Raw genomic sequence first — 23,650 nt, 5'->3', positions numbered from 1 at the left:
TGTTGGTCTTCTGCACAAAGTAGTTTCATGAGGTGTTCTCACAAGACCAATTAGGAGAAGCTGCAAGAGTGGATACCCTGGTATTCTTCAACCAGTGTAAAAAAGCATTTTAACAGCAGGACTCAGGCAGAGGTATATTGCAGGAATGCCTTTCAGAAATACTTTTTGTAAGGGATGCTACACTGAAAAGGAAACTCAAAATGCAGCTGATCATTTGGATTTCCTTGGAACGATTTTGTCATGTCAGTGGAAGCATGAAATCGAGTGACTTACAAATATTGTGTATAATTAGCTATATTCCATAGGTACTGGCATGACACAAGGGGTTTTGACCATGTATTTTCATTCAAACTTTCCATTTATGTTAGGTGAAAATATAAAAATGGAAAAGGGTAGAGGACAAGTGTGCCCTTTGTAAAATGGCTATTGGTATCAAAATAAAACTGGCAGCCACTTCTGGCAAAGAGGAGGTTGATAACAACTGAGGGCTCAGCACATAAGAAACAAATGGAAACCATTACCTACTAAATATGTAATTCCTTGTTTTAAAGACAGGTGCTAGCAGAATTGCCCCCCAAAGAAATGGGTATTTACAGCAGTTGAGGAAAGGTAATGCCTTTTAAACACAGAAATGCAAGAGCAGCTCTAGAGTTTAGATGCAGCTATCCCAGGATTTCTGTCTCTGACATTGATTTGCTGTAAATGTTTAAAGATGAGGTATAAAAAAGAGTCAAGCCTCTAGTTTCACTTCCTCCAGCATCTTCCTCCAGCAGCTTCTGGTAAAGGAGGTGTATATTTATTTATTTCATAGTTGCTAATGGGTTTTCATTCAATACATTTGTCTAATTGCTTTTTAAATTCACCTAAACTGGCACCTACAACATCCTGTAGCAATGGCTTCCATTTGTTTAAGTATGCATTGCATGAAAAGGTACTTCCATTTGGTTTAAATCCTCTACCTGGTAATTCATTGCATGTCTTCTAGTTCTTTAGGGGTAAGAATGAATAGAATGAGTAATCATTCCCTAATCATCTGCTGTTCGCTACCCAAGGTTTCATGCACTGGCCTAATCACACAAAGAACTAAAATATTCAGTGAGCATTGCAATCTATACATGGTATGAGATTCACTAGTTGTTTTAAATCATCCTTCTGCCAATGGATGAAAGGAAGAGATCCCTTAGCAGACTCTGAATTAGTCACTACAGGGGTTTGTATGCTCAGCAGCTTGCGGTAGTAAAAAAGACAGACTGATTATCAAGTTTTATGGAAATTCTCCTCACTTTAGAAATGCAGGCAGAAACACTGCAACTGCTACAGGGTTCAAAACTTGAAATAATGTTAAATAAAAAGGTAAGGAGTTATGGCTCCTTTCAGAAGACACGGTGGTGAACGTCACGCTTAGTGTGGTCACGGTGCTCTTCCATATGATATAAACATGAGGACTAAAAATCTGATGGGCTTATTGTGTCTAACCCAAAAGCACCCAAACACTGTGGATCTCTCTAGGTAAGGTATGCAACAAGGGTGTTTGTGCACCAATTGCTTGGGTATATATTCTGCTCAGGACAGTCTGAATCCTGGAATTAAGTACATGCTTTCTAACTGTGATGAGACATAACAGGTGGGCAATCCAGGAACCACGTTCTTGCTCATGGAAGAGAAAGTACAAACATTGGCAGGACTAAAAGAGGCCTGTGGAGGAAGAATTGCTTCTCGTGGGTGTGATGGACAAATGTTAAATTGTTAAATCCCTGGATAGGCATCACCTCAAAGCGCCTATGGGTATTGCAGAAAATGATGTAAGCTCTATATGCATCTTGCAAGTTTTAATCTTAAGGACAAGGTAACATTCCAAGGTAATGACCTATGTCAGGACTGGAAGCAAAGAAAATACTGGTCTGACTGAGCTGAAAATAGAGTTGATCCATGGGACAGATGAGGATGTAATAATGTTGAAAAAAGTGATCTTTTTACACAGCCAGGTGACCCCGTATCTCTGGTCAGCTGCAGACATGAAGATCCAGTCAGCCTTTGTTGAGTAGAAAGATTCAATCTCCTCTCCAAAAGTTGTTTCTGTCTTCTATTAACAAAAAGGGAATGTTGAAAATACGAGCTATGAACACTGGGAAAATCAGTCCTGACAATCAGAAAATCCTTTCAAGTACGGAAAGTTTATCTGAGTTCATCTTTTCATTTATGGAAATTTCATCCTGAGCATGCCTGAACAGGTACAATTCAATAACCTGATCTCAGACGCCTGTCTCTCTCCTGTGTTGAGCTTCCCTATAAAGACCTGGATGGGTGAAACTCCATATCTTCTATAGATTTATTAAAGGAAACACTGTTTTACTGCTGCTAGGAGTATCCTGAAGATCACAGATTTTTTTTTTCCTCCTATTCCTAGTTTCCAGGACAATTTATTTATTACAAAAAAAAAAAAAAGAAAAAAAAGTCCTAGGAACTGAGGCCCAGTTTCTGCCTCTGATGTCAAGTTTTTTTAGTAAATGACTTTGCTTGGAGAAAAAAGGAAAGGAAATATTCATAAATCACTCATAATGGGCAAAATTACTATTTTCAGTAGCACCCTGCAACACATGGGAAGGACCTCAGTAATTTATTTGTTTCTAAAAGCTCTGAATGGTTGCAGCTATTGCTATGTACTTCTTAACATTATCAGAAGATAATTTCCCTTGGCTGTAGGATTAACTTGTACTGAATGATGGGGATGGCTTTCTCAGAGACTCCTAGCTGGTAGCAGCTTTCATGAGTCTACAGCTTTTCTTCTGCTTAAGTATATTAAAAGGATAACGAGCAATCATTGTCTCTTAGATTATGTGGTGGTTTGTGTAAGTGGGTTTACTCATTTTGCTCTGTCAGTTTTAAGACTTGCGTGTCTCTCTTAGGGGCTGTGATCTCTTTGCATAGGGTTCACAGCAGAGCATTCACACTTCTGTAAAACCACATGTATGCTGCATTAAGACTACTTCAGAGTTATTATTAATAATGAAAGTTAAAAAAAAATCAAGAAAAAAACTTTACTGCAAGTCATTAAGAAAACCAACTCGTTGAGTAAAAAATATATAATTACCTTTGGAAAAGGAAACAACCAATATAACTGCAAACTACCAGTCTGACCACTCATTTTTCATTCTTACAACCACAGCACATACAAGATAAAAAATACCCTATCTCAGAGATTAAAGGGAAACTCAAACTGTGGCTTATTTAAATTAAGTCTCTCAAGTTGTTTAAGGCTGAAAATCACACCTGTGTCAGGCGCAGAGATGAGAGATCAGGTCCCACAGCACGTGTAGGGCTCTGCAATTCCTTGATTTTACATTCTGCATTGGTATTTAAAACTGCTTAGCTATTTACCTCTCAGGATGTGTTGGGCACCCTTTGAACATATCCTGTCGATTGGAGCTGCAGGCTGGGGACTGCAACCCTGCAGTTCACAAGGGCTGGGTGCGTGCAGAAAAGCAAGTGTATGTGTGTGCCCATAGACCTTTCGAAGAAACTCAAAGAAAGACGGGTGCAGGGCTGCTTCTCTCCATTTGGGATTTAAGCACTGAAGATCAGCTTCAGTCCCGTGTCAGATTCCTAAATCCTGAGCTGCATCTAGGTGGTCGGTTATGACTCAAGGCTGAAACCATTACAGATTGTATGAGGTCTAAACTTTTGTCCTTGGCTGTTCTTCAGGGGGGGTTGCTCATAGTGACTAAGTTGTAAATCAGCCTGGTCCTGAGCAACTCCCTGCTTACAGTAATACACACTGACCACAGAGGACTAAAATCTGCTGGCTCGTACACCCTTACAAGTCAGGAGAAAACTCACTAACTTCATCTGGGGCTGCTCCTGATTTGCATTGGTTTAACTGAATAACAGACTTTGGCTGGAAACGGACATGAGCAACAAATCAGACCCAGCACAATGTGGTCTGAGGTGAAGGAAGGTTAAGAAGGCCTTTTTTCATGCTAAAGCACAATACAAAAGTCCCCCCCTGCTGCAGTCTGAGAGTCACAGTGCATCATTGTCCTCCATCTTTTAGTGCTATTATTGCTGATTTTAACTAGGACAATCAGGCTCAGGGTGATGTTTCCTGAAACTGCTTGTCCTGAGCCAGCTTTCTGCTGCATGATTGTATTGGAAGCTGATGCTACATGGAAGTGCAGCTAAAAGCAATATGCAGCACATTCTTCCACTGCTACCAAGTCTTGCTCATTTCAGGCAGTTTGTTTGAGTCATCCATTCCCCGATTATTAATTTTCAACACTCTCCCTGTGTCAGCTAGCCAGGAAGACTGTGTTCTGGAGATAATGCTCATCTGTCCCTTGCTGCTGGAGGAACGTGCCTGAGAAACATTTCTCTTGGCTCAACCAGCCTCGAACTGCTGGTGATGCGTTCTGCCAGCACTGTATGAAACCGCATTTCTTACAACCACTGCCATTTACATAATGCAATATCCATATGGTGATTGTTTTATTTATGTTTCCCTTACTTCAAGGCAGAGGAAGCCAGCAGCTGGAGCTGTGAGATAGAGGCACCCACCAGTTACTGCGCTGTGTTGTTCATGGGGGTGATAAGCTTTTATCACCCACTGGGAGTTAGGATCTTGTCTAAGTGATAGCATCCATCCCTTGAAAACAGAACAGAGCTCTCACTGTTTGCTTGTCTGAAAGGAAAGAGTTTATAACCCCAGTCTTTACAGTGACTGTGAGCTAAAACATGACATAGCTTGATTGTCTTAATTTCTTGACTCATTCTGTTGCAAGTCACAATATGAGCATATGCTTCCTTTGCATCAAAAGAGCTTAATTGTGTTTGCATTACCCCCTTGTCTGTATTTGCCACTGGAAGTCTTAAAAACCTCCCCTCATCTATGTGGCTTTGATTCTGCTAATCCCTACCCACCTTTTGAGTCAATTAAAAGGCCGTTTATGGTTTGCAGAGAGAAAAGTTCAAATGAGAAGCAATTCCTTTGTCCACCATGTGTGTAGCTGGAGGATGTTTCAGACACAAAACAGGAAAAAGGATTACTTCAATGTCTTGTTTCTTTTGCTCTTTGTATTTCATACCAAAGGAGACAGAGTAACTGTTGATGTTTTAGTTTTAGAAATAAAATAATATCACAAAATTAGCTATACTGTAGCTGGATATAATCTATATGGAAAGTTCTACAGTTAAAAGGAAACAGGAAAATTTCAGGTTTATTTTTAATTAATCTACAGAATTATCTTCTTATGTTACCTCTGCATGTGGAGTCCCAGGAATTTCAAACTTCTCCACAGCAAGGGAAATTTGGCCCATTTTATATGCTAGCCAAATACTTTTATAAGAAAATATAAAACTACAGGATCTGGTTTTACCGTTTTGTTACTCTGATTTTGTGCCTTTGTGATTCCATCTGTTGAAGAAATGACTTTATAGTGTCTCTGAAGCTAGGGAAGCTGTATGCTGCAAATGTTGCAAATTCATAGGGGAGGCAGTTGCCATTTGGTTCAGTGTTTCTTGTTGTTTTGTGAGTCTAGACAGCCACAGTCTATCAATAGTGAGGCTCAGGCTGCAAAACTAAATGTGACCCCAGCCAGAACTGAGCCCCAGGAGGAGCAAAAAGGCTCTGTTGCAAGGAAGAACACTCCTCAGCCATACTTCAGACTTCACCCATTGTCTTTGCAGGCACAAGTATTGCTTTTTGGGGGGTAGGGTGTCTGCTTTAGTGTAGCTTTTGTTTCATTTTGTGTCTTTTCTCCCCTAGAAGGGTGTCTTGTACAGGTATAAGGGCCAGTTGTGCAACAGTGTGACTTAAACCATGTAGAGTCGTCTCTTTAGTCAGACTGTTTCACAAGCATCCTGCATCCTTAAATCCTTACAGCAGTGGCGGGATATGACAGTCTAAACTCTTGTGGCGTCTTTACATGTTCAGATGTCTTAAACTGATGTCTTCACAACACAAACGGCTTGACAACGAGAAAGAGAAACCTTCACTTCAACCCCAATTTCTATTCCAACACTTGGCAATTGAATTCCCATGGAATTACTTCTGTTGGGTAATTTCTTAGAAGGATGCATCTTGCTGTTATTACTCTGCATCAGTTTTTAATTATAATATTAAAAACATTGCATGTGAAGGCTTTATCACACTTTTCATACTTGTTTGAGTACTTGTTTGAGTTCCTGAATCACCAGTAAACTCAGAGAATAGAGCCAGATTTGATCCAATATTCAATGGCTCTATGGTCTAGAAATTCAAGTCTGTTTCATGATGTAAATTATCTGTAGAAAATTATTCCTGTGCATTTTTGGTCTGAAGTGAAATATTCTTGGGAATTCCTCACTCCTACATAAATTTTGCCAAGGAAATTCCTATGACATATCAAAGGAGACATTCGCACAGCAGAAGGGAAGCATAAAGCTTTTTCCAACATGATTCTGAGGCTGGGTTTTCCATAAATGCTTGTCAATAGAATAGCTTCACTCCTACCTAATAAATGGCTTAAAGGCTTTTCAGGGCTTCAGCACAGAGTGCCTGTTACATGCCACAGTGACTCTTCAAAGTTGGTTAACTTTTACTTCTGCTATTGCAACATTTTTAACAGTTGAGGTGAAGAGGAAGAGTGGAATGGGAAGGAAGAGGTGTGGAGATTTGTCTCCTGTTTCTGCTCTTCTGTGTATTAAATTACAGTTTGGCAAACCAGATGAGGGCCATATTCAGAAAGTGACAATTCAGTTGTGTGCCTTTGGGGTTTCCCATTTGATAGGGGTACAGAAAAAGTTGATTGGATATGGAAAATCCAACATTTTTAAGGTGTTTTAACTGTTACTCTCAGTTTTCATCAGTGAAAAAGGGGGATATAGTTTTTCCTTAATGTTGTGAAGTCTTGTGATGGTAAACCCACAGGTACTGAGCTGATGAGGGAGCTCCAGATGGTTTGACTTAATATATGAATGGACAGGGTCATCAGGCTTTATGCCTGTAACAAGCATGGGGTGGGCAGCTAGCCCAACAGTGACACACCAAAGTGAGGCATGCTTTGAATTTGGGCTTGAAGGTCCCTTTGGCCTCTGATGTCCTCCTGAGGAGGAGGAAAGCAAGGAGCAGAAGCAGCAGTGGCAGGGAGAAGAGGGGAAGGGCAGTCAGGACTGACAGGCAGCACTACTCGGCACAGCTGGGATGCTGGATTCAAGGAGGAAGGTGAGACAATAATGCCCCCTCTCTGCAAAGCAGGGTGACCTCGAGGATGAGTCACGCTTCCCGCCACCTCCCACAGCGTTATCTGCTTCTGATGTGAACAAATGCTGAAGTGAAAGAAATGTCCTTCCATGGTAATGAAAGGAGAATGAACAACGAGTATAGAGCAGGAAATGTGAGCGAAAAAGCTCCCCCAAAACACAGCCAAACCCGAGCAGTGAAGAGGTGGCTGTTCACACCCACCCACCTAGAAACAGCGGTGAAAACCCACCAAGAGAGGTGGAGGTACAGCTGAGGGGGCCAACTATTATTCTCAGCTGTGTGCATGTACCTGAAGCCTCCAGACACTGGCAGGGGGGCTTTCTCTGACATGCAACATGGGGAAATTCCTTTGCAAAGGGTTCGTTGTGTTGAATAATGATCTGGAGAGCAGACAGAATGACACAGATGTGTACCCTGCACCCCTCATGCACGCAAGATGTATGCATCTTAAAGGCACTTCACCTTAAGTACAAGATTGACTTACCCAGAGTGAGGTTCATACCCACATTTGATGTTGTCCTTTATGAATTTACCTTGAGGTAAAACTGAAATGCTTTGACTGTGCTGTGTTTTTACATCATGATGCATTGTCTTCATTTCCGTAAAGAAAAGCACAAATTCTTATTAGCCACAGAGATAAGAAGATAAGCCAAGTGTTGTCCTCAACAAAGGAAGCAACATATAAGTGAGCGTGTTTGAGACAAGAGCTACGTTTTGTTTAGAGATAAGTTGTAAATTTCTCTCACACTCATCTGAAAAATGAGAAGGGGGGGGGAAACATTATTCTTGATGTGCAAGCGTAGTTGAAAGATACTTTTGATGGCAGTCCTTGCAAGAAATAAGATTAAATGTGAATGTCTCCATAAAAGTAATCACTATGGTTTTGACTGTCTTTAACTGTAGTGTGTATTCAGTGCATTTGGACACACTGATTATTTCTCAAAGGTTATAAATAATGTCTTTTTCAGTGGACTATCTTATATTATCCGTTACTAACTTATTTTGAATATGTTTTAAGAGTACCCAATGATTCTCTAGGATTTTAGGTATCTACTCGTACTTCAGAGGTCCATAAAAATGCTGAAAGGCTGAAACCTCTGGATATTTATCACCTCACCTCCCACTTGAATCAGGACAATCACTAGTGCTGAATGAGATCAAGGGTATTTGTAAGGGTTTTTTAAGAGTAAATTAATTCTTACATTTTTCAGGGTACTGGAAGTAGCTTTTCTCCCTGAGATCAAACAATCCCACATCCAAGATTTTTCCCAGATCAATATTGTCACCCATCTATTGAGTGATGACAAAATCTGAAGCTCTCTGGGACAATAATTATTATGGTGCAGATATTGGTCACAGATACTACTCTTTCCGCCTTACTGATGTAATTTGCATAAGGCAATGATAGTCACCAGCAAACAGGAAGCTAATTTTGGCAGAAACCCTGCCCTGCCCCTGAAGCCGCTGTCCTGCTTCCACCTGTCCTCTGAGTACCAGTCTCAGCACTGAGCTCAGCTTTCCCCATCTGCAGCACCTTGTTCAAGTAGCTATCACTGACTTTCACAGCTCCTAATCACCAGTCCTGCACATCCGTGTGGCCTTCTCTGGGCACCAAATGTTCGTTTCTGCAACTGCTGAGGAGCCCGTAAGGTTTTGCAGTCAGATGAAATAGCTCTCACAACTTAGGGGACATTGAGCTCAGCCTGTGTCTGATATCTGTGAGAGACTTGGGCTCTGTTTAGGTCCCACAGGCATCTACCACTTGTTGCCTGACATTAGAATTCAGCCTTTTCTCCCTTTTGGGCTGGTCTGTATGGAATTAATGTTATATTCATCTTTAGTCCCACCAAGCGAGAATAATATATGCCTACATCAAGAAAATAAGAGGAGATAATGATGTCTGTTGAAAAAAGATGCTGCTTACTACTAAAATGTGTAGTGATGGGGTGAGGCAAGAAAGTCGTCTTTATAGGAAACGTTTAACCCCTAAGTTAACTGTGAAAATCAGGATTGGCTTGTTTCGATTTTTTTTTGCTTTCAGAAGTGATAGGAGGGACCAAGCAGTACTGTAAATACAGGTAGAGAAGGGCCAGATCTAGGTTTATTCCAGGGCAGGACTGAGAGAGTAAACTGTGATGGTTTTGTTTTGGTAGAATTTAACAGCTAGGCAATGGTTTGCAAACCTCAATTCTCAACTCAGCTTCTCCAGATCAAGATAATTTCAAGCATCTGTGTTGGGCTTAGCTTTAGAAAAATGAAAAGGAGAAATTCCAGACGCTTCTGGTATTTCCAGTACAAGACCAAAGTTTTGCATGACCCGAAAGGGTACGTTTCGGATCTGGTCAGCACTAAGAACCTTAACCAAGAAAAACAGAAGAAACTTCTATTTAGAAAACCATAAAATTATCTTGTAAAGTTTCAGGTGAACACAATAAACAATGGAAACTCGAGCTCAGGATGAGAAGGGGAATGCGCTCTCTTTCTTTCTCATGCTCATCTGCAACACATTTCCAGCCTTTCTGAGGCTCATCCTTGCTCAGGAAAGAAAAATACACATCTATTTAGGCTGCTATTGCTCTGATTGAGAAACTGGAGAAGCCGTAGTTGCTATTTTTACAGGTTTGCTTCCTTCAGGGGAGAGATATCTTAGGGCTGAGGGGGAGGTAATGTGATCTCTTTTTCTATTTTTATAAAGGGCCTGGGGATGCACTGGGAAGCTGCAGATCTGTGCAGTTGAAAGTGTTCAGCTCCTCTTTTGAGATACTAAGGGAGGAACAGTTAGAAAAGCATGGCCTAATTAAGGATATCTAATATGGTTTCAGGAAGGGAAGGGCATGCCTCATTAACTGGCTGGAATTCTTTGAGGATATTGCTGCTGAGGGAGACCAGGAAAAAAAAGGCAACTCACTGTGAGCATTGTGTACCTTGGTGGGCTGGAGGAGAATGAAACACAGTCAGGAAAGTCTGGAGCTGATACCTGCATTATAGAGTGGGTAAAGATATAATATGAAATTAACCGGTATTTAAACCTGCAGGGAGTGGAACTATTTCTTAGTTCTTGAAATCCTGGGTGCATTCTTGCCTTTAATCTTTTCTTTAAAAAAAAAAAAAATTATTATTGACATAATTGGCTTTTGTGATTCAGCTAAATCAAAAGCCACAGTTTCCAGATGATATTGTGCTAAATTTGGAGGGCAATGAGGAAAATTGCAATTAGGTACAGACAGAATTAAATGCTGTTTAAAGTTTCTAGCATGGCAGATGACATATCCAATAGAGGTCAAATAAATGTAGCATCATGATAATAAGCCAAAAGCCCTAGAATCAGGAGAGGAAAAAGATGGGGTGGATGGAATATACAGTTTCTCTCTATATTGACATCTTTAATGTGGGAATTGAGGGAGATGCAGTTTCCCCAGATCTTTGCAGAAACAGAATCTAAAATTCTTCAAGTTATCCTTGGGAGAGAGAAGTGACTCAAAAAGGCACATTTTGACTGTGGAAAAGTAGAGTTTCACATGAACCTGCTCAGTGCAGCAGGAGTGGGGCTTGCAGTCACAGGAGAGCAAGAGGACATGGTGGAGGGAGAGCATAGTTGGGATGTGAGGCTGAGGTTGGTGGGGATGTGGAGGCACAGAAGTCCTTGGAGCTCCTCTCATCCTGGGCATGGGACCAGTTTGCCCACTCACCTGGCCACTTGGCCATCCCAGTGGCTGCAGGACCAGCTGAGTGCAGCGCTTCTAATCCCTTTGAACCCTGTTAGATGCCCATCCATTGTGAGGAAGGATGTTGTCCTCATAAGATTTCCACCACACAGATATTCCTTCAGAGCTCTGGAAACTGCATGGTTTTGACATAAATGTGCTCTTCAGAGTTTCCAAAAGAACAATCCCCTTGATTTTCTACGTAACCTGCCGTTCCCTGTTGATTTCCTGGAAAAGTCAGATACTTTCTTGTGGTTGCAAGAAACAACTGGACCATGAAAGCTCATATGAGGGGGCTGAGAAACAGTCCTGTGATTCAGGGGAGGTTTTGCTCCCTGCTGTGCACAGGGACCTTTATTATAAGAAGGAAAGCAGGTGTTAGAGGGGAAGGAAATAGGGAAATCCTTGTGCTTCTTTTAATACCTATGAAATTTTAAGAGCTTTGGAAGAGTCTCACCTATATGTCAATGACACTCCTTTGCAATTGGGCATGACACTGGGTGCACATCCCTGGGGGCTTGCCCTGCCCCTCAAGACCTGGTAAGAGCCTCTCTCTGCTCTGCTACTCCCCAAAACCATCTGTGTAGAAGAGACACTCTTTTTACCTTTGCCTGAGGAAAAGACAGCATGAGTGTCACTGCTTGCAAAAGGTGCCAGACTGGTGTTCTCATGTTCAGCCACAGGCTAGCTATAGCAAATGCAGTGAAAGGAAGATGCTTCCATGGCATTTCCTGAGTATTTGTCCTTGTTTTCTGATCTGTTCTGTAGGAAGGTCTCTATTTCAAGAACCAGCCTCTCCCCATCACTCTAAGGGCTGTACAAGCACTGAAAACAGAGACCCTCCTCCTACGGAGCCTCTGATGTGGGATGAAGATAGAAGCTAGCAGCCAGTGATGTTAGGGAGGGAGAGGAGGGGGGAAGCTAAGAGACCTTGCTGGCCACAGTGACAGACCTCGTTTGGGGATGACTAATTTTGGCTGTCAAATACATTTTTAAAGTCTTACAGTGTCAACGCACTTACCTCCAGGATAAGAAGCATAGCTTAGCTTCCAGAGGTTATTCAACTCTTGATCTCTGGCTTAGTACAGCCAGAGAAGATATAACCCACGATGACTGTTTTGTGAGGAACGTATCTGGATTTAGGGAACTGGAATATTCAATTCATTTTGCCTAAATTGCTGGCTAACCTTCAACAGGGAGGAATTAAGGAAAGCTTTGTCTGAGGTGAGTTTTGAGGTGGAGGAACTTGAATTTTTGTGTGCACTGACAGATGTGTATCAATGTCCCCTGAGCAGTGTCCTTCTAGCACCAAATTGCCCATGGGGAAAACCTTAACTTACAATTGACCAAAGTCAGTTTGAGCCAGTTAGTAACTAGCAAAAGGCTTCAGAAACTATTATCTGGTCTTAATCAGCTGTTCTGCATTTGGACTAGGACTCCAAGGTGTTATTTGGCTGGGTGCTGTATGAGGGAAGAAATAGTGTTCTGTAGACCTGTAACGTGGAAAATAAAGACAATCTTTGACATTCTGGCGCGACAATCAAAAAGAATATTACTAGTGGCCTAAAAAGGGTGAGAACTTCATGCAAGTATACAGAATTAATTAAATATGTACAATAGGCTACTCAGTGCCTCGGGAATCAAAAGGAGGCAGGAAACCAACAGATTTCATAGACTGATTTGATTATGTTTTCAGACTATTGTACAAAAAAAAAAGACGGTCAGAAAATACATACATGCACATGCACTTGTGCTGTGAAATACCTTGCATCTACAAACAAACAAACAAACAAAGGCACTGCACATTCATTCTCCCACCTGCATGGGGGGTGTTTTCTGGTCTCATAACACCAAAATGCGTAAGAAATAAGTGCATGTCTGGGTTAAGATCCCCAAGCCCTAGACTGCGTTCAACAGTCACTGAGGACTGGAGTGAAGAGCTTGTGCTGATGAGTGGGCTTTAACCCTGGGACCTTCCCATGACACTGGCAGGTCATCTCCCAAGTGTACAGCCCCCACCACCCAGCCGTGGCCATGCAGCTCCTTGGTGCCGGGTCAGCAGTCGCTGTTTGTACAGCACTTGACACAATAAGCTGCCAGTCAGATTTGCAGGCTGCTGTGTGATCTTGTGATATTAATAATATAATGATAGCATTATAACTGGACCATTCAACTCTCTAGTTTGTTCTTCTATAAATGATTTATAAGTTTTATGCATTTTATATGCCTCTCATTAAAAATGCATTGAAAAATACTATCAAAATACCATTTTGTGAGGCTCAGGCTCTCTTTATTCTTGTTACAGCCATCTGCCATTAAGCTTTAATAACTGACAGATTATAATTTATTAATTTATCACCTGTTCTTTATACAGTTGGATAAAATAATTGTCAACCAATGTGAAATGGCCTCCTATTGTGTTATTAATCCCCAAAGCAATTAGAAAACTCACTGATTGTACAAGCCATTGAAAATGGGCAGCAACTCATGTTAGAAACAATCTGCAGTGCTCACATCAGCATGCTTAGTGGTTGGTAATAAGGTTTCTGTCGACAGTCTGAATTTGAAAGGGGCCATTTATCTAGGGGGGCTTTTATTTCTATTTATTAATTTTATAATAAGCCTGGATTTTTAGGGTTGACAAATGATGCATAAGTTCCAGCTTGTCCTATGGATTCTGCAGGCACAGTCTGAGAAAGGCAACACCAACTTCATACAGTGTCATACTAATGCTTCTCAAACATTCTTTGGAGAGATTTCTGTCTCTGCTAACATCCCCAAGAATGAAAGGGTAATTTAGGGATAGCTATATACGCCAAATCATTTAAGAGATTGACTTCAGTCAGCTTTGAATGAAGACATCAGACATCAGTATCTCTCCTTTGATTTTTATCTGCCAAGGTTTCAGTATGGGTTAGCTGTAGGCTTTCTGATATGGATATTTACAGTATGTGAAAAGGGGCAGAGCCAATGGTTTGTTGGATCCAACAGCTGCCATTTAGCAAAGCCGTTTGCTTACTTTGCCAGTGTGAAGGAGATATGCAGGCCACCCTAGATGTGAAGAAGTTCCTTATCTCCCATCCTATTTGCAGTGCAGACTTCCAGCTACTCGTGTTACAACACCTCTGACACTGAAAGTCACATTCCCGTAATGCTGTTCCTGAGGCAGATTTAACTGCTTTCCTGATGAAAAGAGAGAGAAAACTTGCTCAAGATGCCACTGACATCAGAGAGCAGAACCACACTACTGAGGAAAGCAGCTGTAAATGTTTCTGTGTCCTAAATGAAGCTGCCTGGCCCCTCTTCTGTGTGCGCTTAGTCAGGGAACATGCTGGTGGGTCAGGCACAGTGGAGGTTAGGGCTGCCAATTACACTGATATTTTGCTTCACATCACTTGAAGCGGTGTAGGAGAACTTTTACTTAAACAAGATGATTGCATAGATCGACAAACTGTCAACATTTTGTTATTGAACAAGGCTCTGGGAAGGCTTAGGAAAAGATTCTTCATATCTCTTTTCTGTCTCCAGGAATATAAACCACGTAGTAAATAGTTCTGTGCATCATTACAATGTAGTGACTCCAGAGTTCAAGGAAGTCTTGAGTCTTCCACCAATATCTTGCTCCCTCTGCATTATGGTGTGATAATTGAATTATTCTTCTTCTACCCAACACTTCTGCTGTCTTTGCTGTTCCATTTCAGGGTTTGTAGCTTCTCCACAGTTAAAGTGGGAGAAACTGCTTTGACAGAAAGACTAAGAAAAAACTGAAGTCGAACCGAGCATATTGGGAGATTTGTACTTCCTCCTACAGGGAACCCGAAGCAGAAGTAAAGAGGTCATTCTTGACACTCTCATGCTATTTCTGGCTCTTCTGGAAGTAAAAATCAAAAGAAATCTCATGCAAATATTTGTCCTTCTGATACATCCAAGCCAAATGTGCAGATCTAAGGGGTTTAGATTAAGCAGTTATAAATATGGTGAGTTCTTTTTCTCAAATCTTGAGAAACTTTCCCACCTTATACCTCCAATGTGTCCACAGACAAAATCTGAACTGTAGAAAGTCCTCAGAAGTGGTGCAGCCACTGTAACTGTCGTGCACTGAATGTGCACACCTTCTGCCTACATAATCTTCAGCTGGGATGAGCATGGAGATCTTTCACTCCTTCCTACCTCTGTAGATATACACAAGACTACTCTGCACTCTTAAGCAAGTGCAATGACTACAACCTCTTTGTCTTAGCTTGCAGCAGGTTGCTTGCCCCCTTTCATGACATACAGCCAACTAATCATATTTTACCCATATTTGAATGTCATGGTTCTTCTTGAATCAGGTCCTCAGCACCAGCTTGGGAGCTCCTGCATATGGAAGCAGGTTATGACATGTTGTTATAACCAGCTTCCAATCTACCTACAGCTAACCTACATGTTAGCTGTAGGTAGATTGACAACTGTTGTTGTTTATGTTTTCACTGCAGGTAGGAGGTATCAAATTAAGGTTAATCTTGCAAAGTTGGTTGAGCTACAATGCATATACTCCTTCTTGAATATTAGACCACCATGGAAGAAAATTCACATTCAAAACAAGACTAGAGTCACTTCTTCATGTAACAGACCTCCCTGGCTTCTGCTGTCTGCAAGATTGATGGTCTATATAATGGACCAGAAAAAGACTTTACAGGTGAAGAACAGCGTCAAAAAAACTCTGATTCATGAGGGGGTACCAATAGTCTTTCCCCTACGGAAAATCATTATCTAAGGAATCTGTCATATTTTTACTCATGGCAAAGTTCCAGTCTGGGGGCATTTGAATCCTTTAAGAGGACCACTTTCAGTCACACAGGAAGATCTTTGTTGTTAAAATGTGGTTGAATTCCATGTGTGTCTAAACTCAAGTTACCAGTCTGTGGCCATATTCCACACTCATTAACTTCACAAAAGGATTGCATGCATCCGTGTCCATCTCAGAACCAATCACAGTAATATCACGTAATTCTTTTTACTGCTTTAAATGGTGTTGCTCTGGCTATATCTACCCCGATGAACGCATCCATTAGTGGCAGCATGCGTACTAGGCAGGTTGGCTTCTTTGACAGCAGGGTAGCTCTCTCCTCTCCTTACCACACTTAGCCCTGTGTCCTTTTTCCCCTAAGAAATAGCTGTCATTTTTGGTCTGTTCCTTTCAGTTCAAAGTGTGAGTTGTGCTGTAGTCCTGCTGCTTGGTGTTTTCATGGAATGAACCTGAGATTCTACATTTGGGTCTTGTATGCATGACATGTCAAGACTGGAGTGCTTGAGTTTGTGAAGCATGCAGGGAAGATACTAGAAGACTCTGCAGAGCAGAAGAAAACAAGTCAGATGCATTCTTGCCCATAGTGTCTGCTGGGAGATATTCCCACAGTAGAATATCTAAGACAAAATACTTTGATTTTTCCTTCAAAGGAGCTACCTAGAGCTTTCCAAAAATGGCATGAGAGTGAACCAATGTTCATGCTACACAGAGGATCAGTGAATCAAGATCATGGGTGATGCAGGGAGTGAGATGATGGTGTAGACATAGCCCCATCCATGTGAGTGTATGTAAATTGGAGTGATTTTCTGGGCACAGAAAGGTGTGGGAAAACACTGGGGAGCTCAGCATTCAAATACTGCGGCCACATCTTCAACACTGAGAGTGTCAGCCCTTGTGAAAACACATCCTGAGCTTTAATTAGTAATCCCACTCTGAATGGAAAACATGCCCCCTGATCTGTTTTTTGTTTATGAACCAGAAGGACGAAGAGACAACAGCTTCACCTGAGCTAATTCTGAAGTGAAGACATAATCTCTGACACACAGTACCATTTGTCCTTTTATGTGGGAAAACCTATTATTAGAGCTTGACTGAAATGTTTAAGATACTAACAGTAACTACCTTCAGCTTTCAAATATTGAGTACTAGAGTTTGGTGCTGACTTCTCAGTCTTTAGGCTCTCTTTCTTAAGGAAAGTCTTGTGAAGGTAACCTATTTCTTTAACAAAGCTATGCTACAATGTGGATGATGAGAGCAGTGAAGATCCTTGGGAGATCCTCTGCAAGACACCCTGGAGCCATTTGCATCAATTAGTTCCACCACCAGTATGTGGCTGCCTGTAGGCTGGGCTGTTGCCTATTATCTCTTAAAGTAAATATCACTTTTGATAGGGAAAGGGGGAGGCTTTTGCTTATGAGAAAGAGTTCACCCAAGGGTGCTCAAGTTAAAGGTTCCTTGGTAGTCTCTTAATCAGATAAGACAATTTATAAGAAGGGTTTTTTTAATAAAAACATTTTTGTTTCATTATGTTGTTGAAATTTTGCTTAATTCTGCAGTTCATTGTTAGGACTTCCAAGCTCTGATGACCACATGCGGTGTCACATTCCCAGGATGTGGTCCAAGGCAGTATCACAGTGGGGTAACTGCCATCAAATGGTGACAGTGTTCCGGTTCTGCCTTAAAAAGAGCATTGCTGACACCTCTTACTACAGCCCTTTTGGCTTTCTTCCAAGGTTTTCTCCCCAGCAGATGCTGAAATCGCAGCAGAAAGCAGGGATGAATATAACAAAACAAATGCACAGCATAGCTAATTAGTAATTAAAGTCCCTTAAAGCAGGTAATATCACACAAAGGAGGAAGGCTTATTGTATCTCTAACCTCACAGGATTTTTTTATTGCACCTATGACAGCATTTCATCATGACTAATTTTTTAATGAGTGGAAGAGGGGAGGATGTCCAGCTGTCAGTGACCCTAAGTATAAATCCACAGTAGTTCTCTAGTAAGACAAGTCAGTTTGCTGCGATGGTAGCAAAAGGCAAGTTTGCAGCCAGGCTACTGCTTTGATGAGAGCATCAGCCAGAGAAACATGAGATAGAGAGTATCTCTAAAGGACTGAGAGACCTTTTTAAAATGTAGCTCCTGGGCAAAGGTCTCATTATGTTTGTACAGCACGTGGCTCAACAGAGACCTTCTGAATTCAGTTGCTAGAAGCTGAAGGCATACCCAATGAAATGACAGCACCAAATATCAAGGTTTAAAATGAAATCTGTGATGGGTGCATTAGGAGCAGGGTTTTGGGAGGAAGGGGATCAGGGTTGATGGACTCTGACGAATTTCTATCACAGTGAGTCACATTTTAATTGCAAAAGAATAAAAGAAAGCAAGGGTGGGGAAAAGACATGGGTGAAAATCAGAGTTCACCTGCCATTGTGATAACTTAACTGAAATTTTGGAAATGAATCATTGCAGCAGGCAATGGAAGGTTTCACCTCAGGCAGTGACAGTAAATGCAGGGTTGTAGCTGTGTGCAGAACATTTTGGGCTCTCGATCAGCTTTTATTGATTGGGAAAGTACAGCTGAGCTCAGAAAGTCTTCGCTTTGCTCTCATTTTCAGTTCGATAGAAAGGAAAATCTCGAGCAGCCATTTCCAGCTTCTCTTTCTCGGAAGCAACGAGGTAGGTGGGAGGGGATTTCACACAAGGAAGACACAAAACTCACAATTTTACTCACATGTCTAATGAAATCACATGCTGTCAGTGGCCCAAACTGAAAAAACAAACCCAACCCACAATCTTGCTTGAAAGAACATGTTTAAACAGCTGCCCAAGAGAAGACACTACTGAGAGATACTTCAGAAATGCCCTCCTCTCTTTGTGAGCATGCAGCTACCCGGGATATTTCTGTCTGGAAATAAAATTTACTGGGATGTGAAATTATCTTGACCAGAAGATGAGCTTAATGCCAGTATTTGGGGTTTGGAAGCAGATGATCTTAAGGTCCTTTCCAACCCAAACCATTCTATGATTCTATGATTTATAAGAAAGAGGTTTCCAAACTCCTGCTGCCAGGTGTATATGATGTTGCCTGCGGCATCTCAAAATAATTCACATCCCACCAGTAGTAAACTTACTTTGGTAAGCCATGGTCATATGCCTCTGGATGTGTTTGCCCTTGGGGTGAGAAGAGAATGTGTGAAGATCAAACTAGCGTATCCACTTGGTGAGGTACAACTCTGTGGTGGCCTCAGCAGTCCAGGAATGTATTAAATGTAAATGCCTCCAGATCTGGTTACAAAGTCTTCTATATCAAGCCAGTTCTTGGGAACTGATTTTATCTACAAATAGATAAATAATGCATGGTGTCTTTACTAGTTCAGGTGTCTCTGTACTGTTGCTCAACTCATTCTGTGAATGTGGCAAAGAATAGCAGGTTCTTTATAAAAACATTCCTACCATTAAATACCAAAACGTGGGAGCCAGGAACTACCCACAAGACCCTTGACATTTCTGAAGTCTCCTTATGGACCTTCACTTTGCTCTGCCTTAACTCTGTTTTTACTCATGTTCAAGCCTGGCCCGTTTGAACAGTGCCTTCTGAAGGATGGATGAAGGAATGGTAATTAAGTGACAGTGAACAGAAAAAGGAAGCATTTCCATTTTGCTGGGAAAGGACCAGGTATTACGTGGTGCTTAAACACATGCTTAGATGGATAAATGGCCTGTGCATGCGATCCCCCACTGAATTAGTGTGTGGTGCACATTTATATCATGTGAGCTTTACCTGCATTTCATATAAGAACATATAAGAACACATAAGAACTAAACCAATAATATGTCTGCAGCACCTTGTGTGCATGACTAATGGGTATGCTGGTCATTTCAAAGAGCAGCCAAACTCTGGGAAAGTCAAATATGATTATAGGCTGTGAGATACAAATAGTTTTAAAGGAAGAAAAAAACTGTATGAGTGATGTCAGCTGAGGAGACTCACAGCAACAAAGTTATCCACAGAGTTTGTATGGAATAAAGATTTTGAAAAGTCTGAAAGGTAAAATTTAGACACTGTACCAGGTTTTCTTGTTTCCTTATTTTGTGTTTAAAAATACTCATGAAATTACATGCAAAATCATAGAATCATAGAATCATAGAATAGTCAGGGTTGGAAAGGACCTTAAGACCATCTAGTTCCAACCCCCCTTCCATGAGAATTAACAAATCCCCATTTCATAAGAAGAGGACAAAACAAATCCAGAACCCCCTCATCTCCTGTCACCCTTAAAATTCTGCAGCACTTTCACTGTCTGATGCATGTGAGATGAAGCATTGAAAAGCTAGGAAACCCCAGAAGTTACGGTATCGCACAAAAGTTTTCATGGCTGTAGGAGAGATATATCAGATTTTCCTTGTGAAAAGTAACTCAGAATATGTGATTATTGCTATTAATGTACACTATAAAATATGAAGAATATGAAGTGCAAGAAAGTGATTGTGAAGTGCAAAATATAGCTCTTCTAATATAGAAAGTTTTTCATATGCATTTTACACAGTTATCAATGACTCCCCTTGGTCGAAGCCTCTGCAAAGCAATGATTTGTAGAATCATTTTTTCTTTTTATTTTATGTTATTAAATATATTTCTTTTTATCGTATCAAAAAGTATTTCTTTAATTGCACATTTACCGTAATTCTGTTGTTTCCTGTGTAAGCAGCGCACACATGGGGAAATTTGTACCAGAAGTCTATTCCCAAGAGAGACTCATGGCTCTGAGAATCAAAACAAGCTGCCTGTAGGTATATGAGATTGAAAGTTTGTTTGATCTCTAAAGCTCAGTCTGGCCTGGGCATGACCAAAACAAAGTTTTGCTAGTCCTATGATGCCTTTGTGCTTCAGGGAAGCAAGAGTTTTAGTGTTAAAGCTGGGCCTAACAGTAGGATGCTGGAGTAGGGTATTCTGTGGTATGGGAGCACTAGCAGAGAGTCCACATATGAAAGAAGAAAATCTCTGAGCATGTGATGTGATCTTCTTTAAGCACACCAGGCTTTTGACATTTCTGGGAAAGAGGAAAACAAGAATTGTTTGGAGCTGGTAGGCTTCTAGTACATAAAGTATGCAAATTACTGCTTTTCAAATGAATTTTCAGATGACTCTGAGGCCACCCAGACCTTGTAGATGAGCACTCTTCTTAGCAATGAGTAAATATTAAGTGTGTGAATGTTAAAAGGGACTTGTGTTTGCAAGAACAGAAAGTACTGAATCACTGAGGGTGCTTGCTGAGGCTGCACTGAAGGTGCTTGCTTGACCCTCGTCACAGTGTACCTGTACACTGTGGATCATCACTTGTTCCTCCTTTTACGCCCAAGTGGGAAGTGGAACAATAATATTTCTTTTGTTTTTTTTTAAACATAGATGATTCATGATGCAGAGCCTGTGAGCCTTAGGAGCCAGAACTGATAACTCTAAAATCCTGTGTTAGCGTCCTGCTGAATCAACCTTCTTCCTGTTGTCAGTCTTGATGACAGTGGTGCTACAAACCTCTGTAATGCAATGGGAACATCGGATTGGGTCTGCCTTGTTGGAATTGATCAATGAGAAGAGCAATAGCTGAACTGGATGTGTGTGGCTCTGTGCATGTGTGACAGGGTCTGATACAAAGACTGCAGAAATATATGACCTGCACATTAACATTGGTTAGCTTGTAAGTGATCAGACTTGCAACTGCTTTGATTGGAATTTGGACTTTTACTTGGCTTTTGTAGATATTCTTATATTACAGATTACACAAGATTTCCAGCTTTACTGGTATGAATATTAAGGAACTGCTTATAAAATTGTGGATTTCTTAAGATTATTTTTTTTATTGAGATCTTTCTGAAAGCTGGGGGCTGTTTTATAAGTAAAATAACAAGTAACACCACTACTGCGCATTTCTGTACAAAATTAAGTTCTGGCAGTTCATACATAATAAATAATGTTGTGATTTGGAAATGTTTCATTACATTACAATGATGCATCTTGATAGCCATGGATCACATTGCAAACAGTTGTTAGCTTTATTGTTAATCAAATCTTTCTCATTAACACACTGTAGTTAAAAGCGAAGTGCCCTAAAACTGGTTATGTAATGTTAAGCGTAATTTTTGAAACTACTGTACCTTGGAACTGCTTAGCTAATGAAATATTCAGCCCCTAAAATAAATCCTTCACTTTTTGCTATTAAGTTCACAAAATGTTTTAAGGACAAACACAGGCACGTTCTCCTTTCAGGAGAAGGTTGAAGCTATTAGATATTTGAGACATCCTGATCAACGAATGCCAAACTTGTCACAACTGTGCTTATAATAGCTGAACTTCCCACCTCCCCGAGAGTGGCCTGCCTTGTCACACTTATTCTACCTGACCTACTTTCTAGCTCAGCACCTAAAGATGTTAAAAAAAATTCTGTGCCTCTTGAATGAGGGCAGAAATAGTTTTCACAGTGATGAATAAGCACAAAACCGGTCCCTGGCTGGGGATGTCTGCCTCCAGCTTCCCACAAAAAGGATTTTCCTTTTGGAGCCCTGGACTGCTTCCTCCTGCATCATTCTCTGGCTGAGGAGTTTCAAGATGAGGTGGAGATGTAAGGACCTCAAGGGACATCACTGAACTGATGGCTTGAGGGTAAAGAAAATAGGGAAAAAAGTAGACTGTGCTATAGGTATTCAGGAAGTGCGCATCCTGCTGTACTATCTATATGTGCAAAGGGCTCCAGCGCACAGAGCTACATGTAAACTGGCAACATGAGGGTCAGAGCAATGCGTAAAGCTCAGTCATATGACTGTCCATGGATAGCTCTCTTACACAGTTTTCTGGCATGGCCTGGGGGCGGCCTGGGGTGATGGCTCAGCAGCTGGCAATCTGACCAAAGAGGGAAGGGGCAGTCTGTTTGGGCAGCAGCAGTCCCATCCAGGCGCATGCTTTGGCCTTTTTTACTTAGTACATACATAACCACAGAGATTTGGCACCGGGGATACCTAATGATAGCAACATCCTGTGCATTTATTTATGTGTCTGACTATGACAATGATAAATATGGTTTTAAAACCACTAACAAATTGCTTTGTTCTTCTCTCGCTCATGACTTGAATATATGTCCAGGCAAGTAATTGCACCCAGAGCCATTGTCTGGCACTGGGCCCAAGTGCCCCATCTCCTATAGCTAATCTGTTTTATTATACCAGATGGGTTGGCTGCATCCTAACCACCTGTTGGGAATGGTCTTTGGTCTGTGCAAACTTCTATATTTTGGAGAATGCTACCTGGCACAACTCCATCAGCAGTGGAGATGATCAAGCTCCCTTGCCTGGGAATGAGTCTGGCATTATCTTACTAGAACAAGTATTACCTGAAGATTTCCCAGTGAGTTCTTGGTGCTACATAATTAATAATGTCACAGTAAAGAACAAATTGTAGTGCTCAAGTGAGGAAGCAAAACGCTGTAATTTCTGCTTTACGTGTTGGTAAACTAAGGTTCATGGAACCAAATCCTCAGAACTTGGTGGGAATTATGCCTAAAAACAGTCAAGATTATAAATACTTGTTGAGATTCCCACCAAAAAAATCCCTATAATGCAGGCAGGATTTTTGGACTGGATACAGTAGTAGCTTCTCTCACTGGAGATGTTGTTTGCTGGTTTCAGTGTGCTTTCGTTCACACCAAAGAAATAAGCTTAGTCGATAGGGGAAGTTGGGGCAGGGACAGGGTGTTCATGCCGATGTAGAACATGGGGCTGGTAAGAAAGACTTGTGCTGCTAGTTAACATGGAGCAGTGCAGGTCTCTTGTGTAAACTTCACCTACAGGTCAGCACAGCTGCCAAAATCTTATTTCCCCCAGCCAAATCTCTTCATCTGTCCATTCCTCTGGTAGACTTATTGAATAAAGG

Source organism: Pezoporus occidentalis, unplaced genomic scaffold (assembly GCF_034315485.1).
Source record: "Pezoporus occidentalis ecotype Australia unplaced genomic scaffold, CSIRO_AGI_Poc_V1 ctg3, whole genome shotgun sequence".
Classification (NCBI taxonomy): Eukaryota; Metazoa; Chordata; class Aves; order Psittaciformes; family Psittacidae; genus Pezoporus; species Pezoporus occidentalis.
Note: the sequence above shows the minus strand (reverse complement) of the source record.